The sequence below is a fragment of the Papio anubis genome, chromosome 1, assembly GCF_008728515.1.
Source record: "Papio anubis isolate 15944 chromosome 1, Panubis1.0, whole genome shotgun sequence".
Classification (NCBI taxonomy): domain Eukaryota; kingdom Metazoa; phylum Chordata; class Mammalia; order Primates; family Cercopithecidae; genus Papio; species Papio anubis.
Genome location: NC_044976.1, coordinates 99859781 through 99875615, shown reverse-complemented (window position 1 = coordinate 99875615; position 15835 = coordinate 99859781). Strand labels below are relative to the sequence as shown.

General features: G+C 37.8%; 1 long non-coding RNA gene across 2 annotated transcripts in view; it reads left to right on the top strand.

Moving 5' to 3' along the window:
• Window positions 1-5366: 5366 nt before the first annotated feature.
• The window catches only part of LOC103887216, a 46590-nt gene continuing 36121 nt past the window's right edge, over window positions 5367-15835 (top strand). For both annotated transcript variants that reach the window (XR_002515297.2, XR_651224.4), the window contains exon 1: window positions 5367-5478. This is a non-coding gene — a long non-coding RNA (uncharacterized LOC103887216). The remainder of the gene's footprint in view (window positions 5479-15835) is intronic.

Genomic DNA, 15835 nt, shown 5'->3' with positions numbered 1-15835 from the left:
AATTAGATTACGTGTAAAAACTAGATCTCGGTACCCCTATAGTAAGTATATTGACATTGTATCTCTTACGTAGCATTCTGTAACCCACTTTAATCTTTGCTTTAATAACTTGGCTGCTTTCATATTTGTTATCAATTGGGTACCCAGTTCAAGAATGTTTAAGCAAAATTACTTGATAGTTTAGTATAAAAGCAAAGGTCTCCGACCTTTCTAAGCATAATATTTTTAAGCTTATTATTTTGAAAAATTAAAAAAAAAATCCTAAGTTAGAGACTGTGACAAACCTCCATGTGTCTATCACCCAGCTTTAACAATTATCATCTCATGACTCACCTTATTTTGTCTGTGCTTTACTCACTCATCCCACTTCAGATCATTCTGAAGTAAATTTAAGATATGAGATGATTTATTTTTGTTCTTAATAGAAAATATTTGAGGGCCCTTCCATATCACATTATGGTGCTTGCATTTTTAATAATACTTGGTTAAAAATCCACATGAACATGAGGATTATTGCCCCCTCCTCCCTTCTTTACTACAACTCTGTGCCGCCTTCCCCATCCCAGAGATATGTAGCCCATGGGTGGGGAATCCCTGGCACAATGAAAATAGCTGCTAGCCTCACTTACACTTGTGCTTGTTTAATAGCACATAAACATAAACTCACAACACAAACACTGCTTCTACTGCTTTATTTCTCAGGAATATATTTGTCATTATAGGTTTAGAAGCAGAGTAGAAAATATAGCATTAGAATGCTCAACAGAACTTTTTCTCTTTATCCACCAAACTGATGTTTCTCTGCTAAAAATAAGTAAGAAACACAGGCTCCTGCTTTCTAAAAGTTGTTGATCTCCAACATGTGGTTAGAAAGCTTTATGACATTGACATTTTTACCTGTGGAAAAAATATCCAACTCCTGTGGGCTAGAAATCTTTGCACAATACAGCTTGAGAGCTGGCCTGCTTGTTGGCAGTCTCCCCGAGGAGCTAAGGAACAAATGAGCAAAGACTGTGTTCACACACTTGGAAATGACACAGGCCTGAGAAAGCTCCTTGTCTCGCTAAACCCTGTGCACTTCCTTTAGATGAAAAAAGAATATTCAATGTTATTAAACCAGGACTTCAGTTACGTATAGAATTCACTTTCGTATGAGAAAAGCAACAAAAAAAAGACCTGTTTTTTTCCATATGAAACAGATAGTTTCTTTCGTTTTCTTGGTAAGGGGCATTAAAAAAAATTCTTTCTTGATTTCTGCTCAGTGCACACATACAGCACTGATTAATGCTAATGGGATTCAGGCATTTTAAAAAGCATGCACTCAATCTCAGGATTATAAATATCATCCAGAAAGTTTGTGATTGGAATTTATTGGTATGCATTTAATCTAGGTCAGTTTTAAACCCTTAAACTTTTATGTTTAAAGGAACAGAATTATCTCCATTAAATCATATTTGGTACTGCTTATGGCTATATAAAGAGAAAAATTATAGTAGTGCTATGTTTGTACTTTATTAGAGAAAAAGCAATCATCTCTAAATGAAATTATTCTTTTTCTAGTTTCATGGATTATCTTATTTTGTAACTTTAAATTTCTGAAATGAGATGTCATCATTTGAAGATTCCAGTTTGGGCTTTATTTTTCTAAACATGTCCACTATGGGGCTGAGTAAACAGAATATATAAGCTAATGAAATCTTTCTTACATAATACAATGTTTTCCTAAACCACATTTCAAACATGAAATTAGACAATCTAGTTTTCCACCAGGGAAATTGTTATCTGCTTCATATGTACCGTATTAATTAGATTAGGCCCAAATCCTAGTAGTTTGCATAATTATATTTAATTTGCCAGAAGGGGTCAAATTGCAGCATTGGACCTTAACTAAGAGGTAATGCTGTTTAGTCAGAAAAAGTATGTCGCATTCTAGAAATACTCAAAAGTATTTGTATTTTTAGAATAATAAAATGTAGTGTTGTTCTCTTTAGGGGCCCAAATTTTTATATTTGAATAGTAAAAATCCCAGAAATGTACCTGGTTTAATATTTATAATCATGAAATATGGTTAAACATTAGTTAGAAGCTCATTTATTTCATCTCCTTCCAATTTAGTGTCATTTCCTTAAGTCTATTTTCTGATCATTTAGCCAATCTGTCATTAAAATATAAAATTTCAGACACTAAACTTTTGTCATTACTTCTTTCTCAGTATAATTCCTTCTCCTGGAGTTGATGTGCTTTTTCTCTATTAAGTTATTTTTTTCATTCATCTCCATCTCTCAGAAATAAGATACTCTATTAACTCGCCATATAGAAAATCAACTGAAGAAGAACTTTGGGAACTCATTTACAATGGAGCAAAGAAGATCACCAAAATTATGCAAAAAGGAAAAAGCTTGCTCAACAGGAATCTCAAGATGTTCCAGTAAAACAATATTCTTCCAGATTTTACTGGACACTGCTTTACTCCCAGGGAAAAAAAGTGCCCAAGCCAACTTTGTGATATTTGATATTCAGTGACTTTGGTATTCCACCAGCCACCCTCAAAATCATGCCAGTTAAAAAGAGCCATGTCCACCCAGGAATTCCGAGTTTCAACACGTTTGGCCTACTTCTGGGTTAGTTCTTGGCCAGCCCAACCCATTTCTGGAGCACTAACAGCCAAACATGCATTATCACAAGAATGACTGGGGGCACCTTTGATAAAATACACATTTCCAGAGAATCAGCCCAGATTTATTGAACTGGAAACTCAGAGGTAGGAGTTGAGATGGAGATGTGGGTGGGGTGAGGCAAAGCCAGGAATCAGCATTTTTTAAAAGTCCCCAGATAATTTCTTAGAAACAATTGTGTTGGCTGGGCGCGGTGGCTCACGCCTATAATCCCAGCAATTTGGGAGGCGGATCACGAGGTCAGGAGATCGAGACCACCCTGGCTACCGCGGTGAAACCCCGTCTCTACTAAAAATACAAAAAATTAGCCGGGCGTGGTGGCGGGCACCTGTGGTTCCAGCTATTCGGGAAGCTGAGACAGGAGAATGGCGTGAACCCGGGTGGCAGAGCTTGCAGTGAGTCGAGATCGCGCCCCTGCACTCCAGCCTGGGCAACAGAGTGAGACTCTGTCTCAAAAAAGACAAAAAACAAAAAACAATATCAACAAAAAAAACCAATTGTGTTGAGATATAATTCATATCCCATGTAATTCACCCATTTAAAACATACCATACAATGGCTTTTAGTATATTCCCAGATATGTGTCACCATCAACACTGTCAATTTTAGAACATTTTTATCACCTCAGAAAGAAATTCCATCCTCTTTAGCTATTACTGCATTGTCCCCCGCCCTCCTATCTCTAAGCAACCATCTTAGTCTCTATAGATTTCTCTGTTCTGGACTTTGATATGAATGGAACCATACATTACGTGGTATTTTTTTATTGACTTCTTTCACTTGGCATAATGTTTTCAAGGTCCATCCAAGTTGTAGCATGTATTAGCACAGTACTTTATTCCTTTTTATGGCCAAAAAATATTCTATTGTGTGGATATGCCACATTCAGTTTACTCTTCCATCTCTTGAAGGACATTCGGGTACCTAGAGAATTTAGATCAGTACCTATTTTTTGTAAGTACTGATAGAACAGGACCAAGTGTTGATCTCAGGGCAGCTCCCTGCTCTCCTCAGAAAGCAGCTTGAGTCCTGCAGTGCAAGTGGGAAAGTCAAACGTGACCAGCAAGGCAGTACTTGGGACAGAATTCTGGCTCTGCAATTCTTAGTCACATGACCTGGGCAGAATCTTTAATCCTCTTTGCCTCTATTTACTCATTTGTAAAATGGGAATAAGAATATTTATTTCATAAAATTGTTGTGAGGATACATGAGATTATCTGAGTAAAGTGTCTAAAATTGCCTGACACACATGTATATTAAACATGAGAGCTATTATCCTTATTTTTCTTGTTGAATTAAATCAAAACAGACATTTAAATACGGAGTTTTAGAAGTTGGATAGATTATTTCTTTCTAGAAAACAAACTACAATAAAGAAAATAAGTCTTTCCAAGGACCAAAAGGACAGATAAGAAGATGCAATTCCTTCACTTTTTTGACCTAAAGTCAAAGCAATAAGTAAAAGTCCACTTTTTTTTTTTTTTTTTTTTTTTTGAGTAAATAGTAGAGCAGGTGATACTAGAGTCTGGAAGGGTAAAAGAATGTGAAGAACAGGGAGAGATTTGTTAAAGGATACAAAATTACAGCTAGATAGGAGGAATAAGTCCTAGTGTTCCATATCACTGTGGAATGACTATAATTTACAATAATGTATAGTTTCAAATAGCTAGAAGGATGATATTGAATGTTCCCAACACAAAGAAATGATAAATATGTGAGACTACGGATATGCTAATTACCCTCATCTGATCACTATACATTATATGGATCCAAACATCGCTATGTATTCTCCAAATACGTACAATCGTTATTTGTCAATTAAAAAAAATTTAACATTTTTTTTAAAACGAAAAGTCCAGCTTTTAATGTTGGAAACACTTACTTCTAGTTAAGATTACAAAGATACTTTTCTTGTTTTATTGCATTTTTGAAGTCTACATATTCTGTATAACCTGTGAATCTTTTAAAAGTTCTACCCATGTAGATGTACATATGCATTATGTGCACACACATATATAATTATAGTTAACACTTATTAAACCCTTGATATACAGCAGGCAATGTACTTTATGTGCATTAACATACTTTTTCCAACAACCTTATGTAGTTAACTAGGGTGATTCAAGCATAGTGTAGTTAAGAACCTTGCTCTGAATCATAAAGCAAGTGAGTAGCAAAACCCCAGCTCTTAATCATGACACTTGTAATCGTTTTTCTTCTACATTTGCAGATAAGATAGCAGAAAAGAAATTGCACATGATCTACAGAATGATGTTTCTATGGCTTGAAGGAGTTTTTATTGGTCCCTAGTGAGATCCTCTGAATTCATACATGAAAAGATGAAGAACGAGGCACTGAAGTAGCTAGTCCAGCAAGTCTAGTTCCAGTCCCCTGTCTTCCAACCTAGTCTCTTATGACCACACTATACTGTCCAGGCACCAAGTTTCCATTTTTGTTTTTAAAGGCAATGAAATATGAGAATGCCAAACGTGGTCAGGATATTTATATTGCTGTGTCTGCCTTAAGAGTTCATACTTCATTCTCCTGTTGGAAAACCCCTACCCATTTTTAAGACACAGGTCAAATGTAACCTTCTCTGTGGAAATTACTTTTCTTTTATAAAATTTAGTTCTGGTTCCTCCTTTTATTTTTTAGTTCCCAAAATGCATTGCACACCCTACACTATTTACACTATTGCACTTTGTACATTATTAAAAGGCCAAACCAAAGAAAAGCAGCACTGTGGCGTGCATGGTTTCCAAATTGAGCTCCGTGGTGTCCTGTCAGAGACCTAGGGATGGAGGTAGGTCGGGGTTCTGGGTTTCACATCTGATTAATCAGAGAAGTTCTGCTGTCATCTATTTGGCTTATTTCCATTTCAATAATAAGTTACTTGACAGGAAAGAAAAATTTTAAAAACCTCTGGTATCATGGAAAAACCATGAGCTTTGGAGACAGGCCAGAGTCTAAATCCCAGTTGTACCACTGCTATCCCAACTGTAAGGGGTAAATACATGGAACAGCACAGTGCCTGACACATAAAGCCTCAATAAGTAAATCCCCTTCTCTGTTTATGATCATTATTTCTTTGTTTCTCTGATGTACCTTGTAGGATCTTTATACCCTTTCTACCTAGATCAAAATACCCAATCCATGTTTACTGAATGGAAGCAAATGTGATGGGATACTAGAATGAAATCATTAGGGTCAGTTTTGAGGTTGGATATGGATAATCAAGAGTCTTGAACGCTATGCTAAAATCTTTAGGCTGGGCGCGGTGGTTCATGCCTGTAATCCCAGCACTCTGGGAGGCTGAGGCACACAGATCACCTGAGGTCAGCTTGACCAACATGGCAAAACCCCGTCTCTACTAAAAATACAAAAATTAGCCAGGCGTGTTGGTGCGTGCCTGTAATCCCAGCTACTTGGGAGGCTGAGTCAAGAGAATCACTTGAACCCAGAAGGTGGAGGTTGCAGTGAGTAAAGAGTGCACCAATACACTCCAGCCTGGGTGACAGAGTGAGACTATGCCTCAAAATAAATAAAATAAAATAAAAATAAATAAATGAAATCTGTAAAGTTTTGGAAAGTAGAGGTATGATAATATTTATGTTTTAGTAAATAGATAATCCTGGATTCTTAACAGAGGGTGCTGGGTTATAGTTTGGCTTAGTGGTTGAGAGTATGGAATCTGAGTTCATATCACAGGTCCCTCACTTATTAATTTAATTATATGACTATGGGCAAGTCACTTAACCTCATTTCTCTCATCTGAAACATTGGTTTAATCAGAGCACTTAACACAGATTAAAGTAATTAACATACATAAAGCACCTAGAACAATATCTGGCACATGGTAAGAAATGCATGTTATTGTAATGACAATAAAAAGGTTTATTATTTTTTTTGTTACTTTTTAAAAGACAGGGTCTTACTCTGTTGCCCAGGCTAGAGTGCAGTGGCGTGATTATGGCTCACTGCAGCCTCAAACTCCTGGGCTCAAGTGATCCTCCCGCCTCTGCCTCCCAAGTCGCTAGGATTACAGGCAAAAAATTTTATGACGATGATGATCCTATGCCCCCTTAAAGTATATAAAAAGGAGGTTGCAGAATTATTTGGGGGTGAGTAATGGGGACTCAGAATTATCTAGGATTCTTTTATAAACTAACAGACTTTGTGTAGAGAAGTACTACCATTATGAGGCACTGTTACTAATGGAAGGGTAGTGGATTCCTCAGGGATGTTAAACACTAAAAAGTTGAGAATTCCCACTGTTCTGATAATATAGAGGATAAGATATTGTGGGGAGAGACTGGAAGCAGGGAGATGAATTAGAAAGCTACCGCAATAGTCTAGTAACTTAAATCGATGGTCCAGACCCACATAAAAAAAAAAAAATGACCACCAGAAAAGTCTGCTGGTCAGACTATTAGATATAACTGGATTAAATCAGATCCTCATTGGAGTTCACCTAAAAGTAACTTTGATCCCCTAGAGAGATCCACAATTAGCATGTCCTGTTGTTTGGAGTAGATTCTCCAGAAAGGCTATATACTTCTGGAGAACTGCCACAGTTCACCTTGAACTTTTAGAGCAGTTTGTAAGATCCAGATATCAGACCGTGAGGTCAGAAAGTCAGGAGGCTCTTGATGCTGGTTGGTATAATACCCTAAAAAGGAGAGGCCAACAGACCTTCTAACAAAAGAAAACAGGGCCAGTGTGTCATGCTTCATGATGGATGTCTTCTGCACTGCAAACCGTTAAGTTATGCACTGTAAACCAGTAAGCGTGACATTTCAAGAGTTATAAACCACTTACAGGGACAACGTTTGGGAGACATGTTCCGGGAAAAAAAAATGTGTGAAACATAGTTTTGTCTTAGATAATTTTTCTTCCCTCCACCGCCCATGTGCTTCTTCATGTGTGGTAGACAGAATAATGGCCCCCAAAGATGTCCCTGTCCTAGTCTCTGGAACTTGTGAATATGTCATCTTACATGGTGAAAGGGAATTTACAGATGTGATTAAGGTTATGGGCCTTCAGATTATCTGTCCTAAATATCCTGGACAACCCAGGTGAATTCAATCGAACTACATGCATTTTTTAAAGCAGAGAACTTTTTTCTTGCTGTGGTCAGAAAGAGATGCAAAAAAGATTCAACCCAACATGCCTGGCTTTTAGGGTGGAAGGAGGCCATGAATCAGGGACTACAGTGGCCTCTAAATGGCCACAGTAATGGTCTTCAGTTCACTATCAGGAAGAAAATGAGGACCTCAGTCCTTCAGCCGCATGGAACTGGATTCTGTTAACACCCGAATGAGCAAGGAAGTGATTTTCTTCTAGAGCCAACAGGAAGGAACTCATACTGGACTTCTCGCCTGTAGAACTGTGAGATAAGAAATTTGCATTATTTTAAGCCACTAAATTTGTGCTAATTTTTATTTATTTGTTTATTTATTTATTTATTTATTTATTTATTTTAGAGACAGCGTCTGGCTCTGTCACCCAGGCTGGAGTGCAAGTAGCACAATGATAGCTTACTGCAACTTCGAACTCCTGGGCTCAAGTGGGGTTTCTGCCTCAGCCTCAGCCTCCTGAGAAGCTAGGACTACAGATGTGCACCTCCACATCTAGCTAATTTTTTAATTTTTTATAGAAACAGGCTCTCACTAGTGTTACTCTGGCTGCACTCAAATTCCTGGCCTCAAGTGATCCTCCCTCCTTCATCTCCCAAAGTGCTGAGATTACAGGTGTGATCCACTGGACCCAGCCCGTGATTATTTTTTTGTTTTGTTTTTGTTTTTGGTTTTTTTGTAGATAGAGGCTCACTCATCACCCAGGATGGAGCGTAGTGGTGCAATCTCGGCTCACTGCAACCTCTACCTCCCAGGTTCAAGCAATTCTCATGCCTCAGCCTCCCAAATAGCTGGGATTACAGGTGTTCACCACCATGCCCAACTAATTTTTGTACTCTTAGTAGAGAAGGAGTTTTGCCATGTTGACAAGGCTGGTCTTGAACTCCTGACCTCAAGTGATCGACCCGCCTCAGCCTCCCAAATTGCTGGGATTACAGGCATGAGACACTGCACCCCACTCAACTCGTGATAATTATTTTACAGTGGAAATAGAAAAGCTAACATTTTATGTTACTCAATTTTGATATAAAAATGATTTTAATGAACTGTGGAAAACACACAAAAAAGTAATTTAAAACTAGTTATTTTAAATTAAATATTAATTTTCTATTGCTACTAAGCACGACTCTAATTTATTTTAATTAGCTTGTGGGACCATGGGGAGCTTTTAACCATCATGAAATAGATTTCTCTTGTCTCATGGAAGACAGTTATACAGTGCGGGGAAGTGCATCAGTGCTGTTCCCCTGACTGTTTGGTTAACTAAAGTTAACTAAATTTAGCCAAACGAATATCCAAATGTTTGCAAAATCAGATGTAATTAAAAGGATTCATTAGCATGGGGATCCTTTGGTATTGAACAACTACAAAATGCACAAGCTTAGGTAACAACACTAATAAGTTGCTGTCCTTGTTCAAAATGGTGATACGACTAGGAACGTCAAACACACAGGGACACGAAGCAAAACTGAGGAAAAATTTGTAAAAATTAAAGTATGTGATTCTATGGTCTGAATGTTTGTATCCCTCCAAAATTCATATGCTGAAACCTAACTATCAAGGTGATGGTATTAAGAGGCGGGGCCTTGGAGGAGACTCACCCTTATGAATGGAATTAGTACCCCTGTAAAGGGCTTGACGCAGCCTATTTACTCCTTCTGTCTCTTCTGCCATGTGAGGACACAAGAACAAGGTGTCATCCCTAAAGCCATCACCAGACACTGAATCTGCTGGTGCCTTGATTTTGAACTTCAGAGTTTCCAGAACCGTGAGCAACAAATTTCTGTTGTTTATAAATTACCCTGTCTAAGGCATTTTGTTCTAGTAGTCTAAATAGGCTAAGACACATGGGAAATTTTATTTTAAAAGCTATGCTTGGGCATTTCAGAGGACTGTAATTTTTTACTTCAAATATTGGCATTTCCTATTGGTCTTCCTCACTAGCATCTCACACACATATGGGGCATGCCTTATAAAATGAATTCTATAATCACATCCATTATTGACTGATAAAATATAACAAATACGGTTTTAACAAAATTGTCTATCGTTCCAGGATTAAGCTTAGAAACGATGTTATTTCCATAGAGGATTTTCTTGTAAAAACATTTGTTGAAACTAAATTTGAACTATAACAGTCATTACGTTTCATAACACCCAGCATCTGATTACAATTTCCATGTTTAAAACAGTTGACATTCCAAACAGAATTCTGTCCATTTTTTATAAATATCCTACCATGGATTAGATCTCTGCTTACGTTTCTTATCTGATCATGGTTTCCATGATGATTTGTCAAAGCATGGCCCCACAAGACTGCTATGACTAGCTCTTTCTTGCTTGTTCTCAGATGAAGATGAACCATGAAGAGCCATGAATAAATTGTATAATTAGTAAGGCCATCTTTCCTGCCTACAGAATGTTCTGTCCCCTTGCAGGGACCCAGGGCTTTCTTGCCTTCTAACTGTCCCCCTCCATCAAAACAGGAAAGAGTTTGATAACATCATTTATGGCTAAAACGAAGTCTGATATTTGCTTTTAGAAGCTCCTTATCTCTAAGTGTGGAATGAGAGGATTTATCTATGAAGTGTATGTTTTTTTTTCCTTTCAGGCAAACAGTTAGTGGGAGGGAAACATGGGGTTACGTGCTAACTCTGAAGACAAAACTGTTCAGTTATATTAGTGTGTTGTGTGTTGGAGAAGGGGAAAGGTGTGGTGAGAGATGGCTGTGTGAAGAGGAATGATCATAAAGAGCACCAGGCTACATAAGGATCTCTCATTATTCCATATCTTCTCTTATTTTAAGCCTAATGACTCTCCTTTCATTCTTTGACTCACCAGTTTCAAATTTTGGAGCTTCAGAGTCCATTCAACTTGATCCTCTTCCCTCACTGCCTTTTTTAAAACTTTCTAAATAGAGACTGGGTTTCACCATGTTACCCAGGCTGGTCTTGAACTCCTAGACCCAAAGGATCAGTCCACTTCAGTCTCCCGAAGTGCTGGGATTATAGGCGTGAACCACCAAGCCTGGCCCCTCATTGCATTTTGCATAACTTTTTCAAAGACTAGCAATTAAGAGCATTGTCTTTATGGTAAAATTTGAATCCTAACTTCTACCAGTAGGCTGTATGACCTGGAGTAAGTTATTTAACTTTGCTATGCTTTGGTTTACTCATATGTAAAATGAGGAAAATCATAGTACATGTGAGGCTCATTAGATAGTGACTGGCATTTAGAAAGAGGTAAATATTAACCATTCTTCATATTAAAATCCTGCTAAATTAATCTTCTCTTCCTCCTCCAGGTTCCCAGAGTGCTTCTAGTAACCCTATTAGGGAGGTTATCAGAATGTGCCTAATAGTTCTACTCATGTTTTTCTTAGCCTGAGTTCCCTAGGAAACAGACCCTGAGGCATGGATTAAATGATTAAACTTTGTATGGAAGATGCAATCCCAGGGCAGTGAGAGTGAGGGAAAAGGAAGTGAGTCTGGGAAGGATGAGAAGTAATAGAAGGTTATCATGCCAGCCACTGCTTCAAAATAAGCCACAGAGAGACTGAATCGCTTGCTACGCTTATTGCTCAGCCACTCTGGAAAACTGTGGTTGGAAGGGAGAGAGGAGAGAGAATTATTATCTGCTTCCCTTCTTTGACTCAAATTGATCCCACGGGGAGTTAATTTTCCTGTACTTCCAGATGTAATATCTGGCTGATCAGGAAGCCAAAAACCATGCCCTGTGGTGAAGTGTTTCATCTGAACCTATAAGTGGCAGAAGTAGCCAGAGACTCTGGGCATATGGCTGGTTACCTGGTTGCACGGTGGCAACCACGGTGGAGGGCCGATACTCTTGGAGAAGCAATTAGTTGACTCCATTCAGCAGAAATGCATGAGTAATACAGTAAGTGTACCTCAGAGGCTTCCAAGGAGAAGCTAATGGCCTGGGAGGCAGCAGAGGCAAGGCCACTGGTATCCAAGGAGATGTATAAGTTATGTCTGATATGATATTTTCTATTTTTTAAAGATTATAAGTTGTTTTAGGACAGGGCTATTTCTTTTCATCTTTGAATCCTCTGTAACTATAATGATGCATGCTCTACCTTAGGTGAGATGTTAGGCAGAAGTGGGTGATGTGCAGTAACCCAGTCAGAGGCTAAGCAGCAGTTAGGGACAATGTCCAGTCCCCTGGAATAAAACAGAGGGCTAAGAATCCAGACAATTGGACAGAGGATCAAAATAGAGTTTCAGACAGGGAACTGAAATAAAAAAAAAATAGTTATAAAAAATAAACCAAGGTAAAATTCTTCATAGATGGGCAGTATGAAGATGGCAGGGATTTTACCAATGGATGAAAATATTAATAGTATTTTTATTAATAGTGATGACAACTTATAGCCAATATTTATCAGGTATGCTAGCCATTTCTTTAAATTACATTATACAATTTTCTCCAAACTTCTCTTAGACAGATATTTTTATTATTTTCATTTGTACTGACGAGGAAATCAAAAGTCCAGAAAGTTAAACAACTTGCCAATGGTCACACAGCTAATGAATGAAGAGGCTAGCACCTAACCCCAGAAAAGTCTATTTCCAGCGCATGCACCTCCAACTACCATTGAAAGTGTTACATGAAATAAGGTTTACAAAATCCCTAGAAATCACTTCTTGGGCTTTTGGCTAAGATCAAGTGCAAAATTCTTATCAGAGTTCCATCGATATAGTAAGTACTCAATGAATTTTATCAATCCTCATGGTTAGTAACAGTAACATTATAATAGAACTAGTGCTATTAACTGTAGCAATGGTAGTTGTAGTAGCAGCAACAGAGGTACATGGAACTTAGGGTCAATGAGTAAGACCTCTTGAATGTCTTGGTTTATAGAAGAGGACTGAGGAAAGGGAAACTACTGGGGAAGACTGATCCAGGTGTTACAGGGGGAGTCCAGACAGAGGAACATATAATGCAGAACCTTGCCCTTTTAACAAATGTAATTGAGCAGTAACATAGAATAGAGGTTAAAAACATGGACTTTAGAATTGCAAAGGCCTATGTTCTGTTATTTATTAGCAATGAGACCTTGTGGGAAATTACTCAACACTTGTTGAGCTTTAAGTAACTCACAACTGTACCTAGCATAATGTCCCACATATAGTAATCATTCTGTAAATGCTTGCAGAATTGACGTATTGCTTCCTTTCCATACTTTTCCACCCCCCTGCAAAACAAAACAAAACAAAACACTATCTCCAGTACCCAGTTGCTGAGTAAATGTAAATACCTAGGCATGTTCATCCCACTGAGTGTAGCTACTTTTTCAACCAACATGATTTGTCACCCATATCTACCTAACATTTCAGCAGCTTCCTGATCTGTACTCAAAAGCTGTGTTGCACAACTAAAGAAAAACATGTGATCTGCTATTTCTGGCGTCTTGATTCTATGTGGATGCAGTGAGTATTCCTGTGGTCTTCACTGATCTGAAGCAATTTTGATTTGACAAGGAGGAGGTCTTTTCTAAGGGAGTGCGTATTTTTTCCCCAAAGCAGGTCAATTTAAAAGGACAAAGTTCTCAGTTTAACTGTGGTGCAATATGCATGAAAATAAATAGATATTAAAAGGAACAGATCATCTCTTTCATTGGTAACCTTCACTGTAATATTGAATTCTATTTGTGGGGCCACAAAGAAAATAATGCTTTAATTTACAATTGAGAGAGAGAGGGAGAGAGGGGGGGAGACAGAGAGAGAAAGAGAAAGACCATTACTGCCACCTCTCGCTCACTTCTTCAGAACTGAGAAAATGTTGAAGAAACTTGGCATTTGCTTGCCAAAGTTTCACACAGACGGTCTGACTTTTGTTTTTACTTCCATGACCTTTAATGGCTTTCAGTGCAGTCAGACCAACTCTGCATATATACTGACACTATGAAAACCACACAGATAAGCAGTTTTGAGTTTTCATGCTGTATTTACTCTGCGGCTTAACTATGATGCACGTATTTCCCTGTTAGACCTCCCAAAGCTTTGTTCTGATCTTGAGTTGCTTTTGTCTGTTATTCAGCCTTTGGATTGCTTTATAATTACTCTACAAATGCATGTATTTTAAAATTTCTTTTTCCTAGGAATAGTTCTATTCTGTTATTGGGTGCACTGTATTCATGGTTTCCTTTAACAGCAGTAGGAAGAGTCCAATTCAAGCGGAGAAACTCACACTCCACTGCCAGACATCTGGGGAGATGCAAACCGACAAGGAAAGAAGGAATTTCTGCAATCACTAGAGGGACAGGTTTTGCAGCAGATCACCCTCACATCTATAGATGCTTTCTATTTCTTTTCACTCAAAGGTTTCAAATTGCCCATTGACATCTCTGATTTTGCCAAGAGATCATGTGCTTCGGTTAGTTCCCATTCCTTTGTGTCATTCAGGACAGAGTAAATTCTTCCAGAACGCTAAAGAAATGAAAGTTTCGAAAAATTCTCTATATATTTGTTAATGCTTTTAATTGTAGGAAAAGGTTCATAACATAAAATTTACCATGTTAACCATTTTTATGTGTACAATTCAACAGTATTACATACATTCATGTTGTTGTGCAAATATCACCAATATTCACCTTGAAGACATTTGTTATCATCCCAAATAGAAACTTTACACTCAGTAAAAAGTAGTTCCTTGTTATCCCTTCCCCACACCTCTTGGAAGTCACTATTTCTACTTTCTGTTTCTATGAATTTAACTATTCTAGGTACCTCAGATAAGTGTAATCACGTTTGTCCTTTGTGTCTGGCTTATTTCACTTAGCATAATATTCTCAAGATTCATCCATGTTGTAGTATTATCAGAATGTTAATTTTTTGAAAGCCCAAAATATTGCATTGTATGTATGTATATACTACATTTTGCTGATCCATTTATCCATTCATTGTTATTTGGGTCATTTCCATTTTTGGTTATTGTGAATAATACTCTTATAAATATTGGTGTACAAATATCTGATCTAGTCTTTACTTTTAATTCTTTTGTGTATAGACATACAAGTGGAATCACTGAATCTTATGATAATTCCATGTTAAATTTTCTGAGGAATCACCATTTTGCATTCCACAATGGCGGCACCATTTTACATTTCCACTGGCAGTGCACAAGGGTTCCTATTTCTCCACGTCCTTGCCAGCACTTGTTATTTTCTTTTTTTTTTTTTTTTTCAAATAGCCATCCTAATGGATGTGAAGTGCTATTTCATGGCTATATTTTAATTATTAATAAATCAAATTTCTGGCCTAAATTTCCAGATGTTCTTAAAAAAGATTTGGAAGTTACTATAGACAGTTTTATAGTAAATAAAGAATATTTTATAAGATTCTTAATGTGGTGCTAACTTATTTGAGGAAGTGAATAGTTAAAGAACTATTAGCTAAATAGCTAAAGAGCCATGCAGGATAGACAAATAAGGGAACTAGTCTTAAAGAGACACTTTAGAGAAATGCACACAGCACACAATCCTAATTGGATTAGTTATTTAGAAAAAGAAGACAATAGAATCTTTTCCATGTTTCTGCATGGGCACTTGATAGCCAGGTACCAAGCTATGGAAAGCAGAGGTTGGGGGGTAGATCAGGGTAAAGGGAATTAAACTGCACATCCAGGTGGACATGTTCAGTTTGCAACTGAGTTTAGAAAATGGGAGAATGCGGAGGCTAAGGGAGAGATTTTGGAGTCATTAGCCTATGGTGATGCCATTGGCCTGGAATTGTCACCTCTGTGCAGGCTGAGAAGGGACTCCAAAGGGCAAAATAGGATGCACAATAGTTGAGGGTGGACAGAGGAAAAGGGAGAAGGAACAATTATAGAATTAAGAGAAGTGGTTCCCTGGAAGCCAAGGAAAGAATGATTTTAAAGGCCAACGTTGTCAAAACTGCAAACAGGTTGGATAAATAAATAATGAAAACTGCCTACTGGATGTGGCGCCTAAGCAGCCATGGGTAATAATCATAGAGCAGTTTCAGTTGAGGGGTGGCAGGAGAC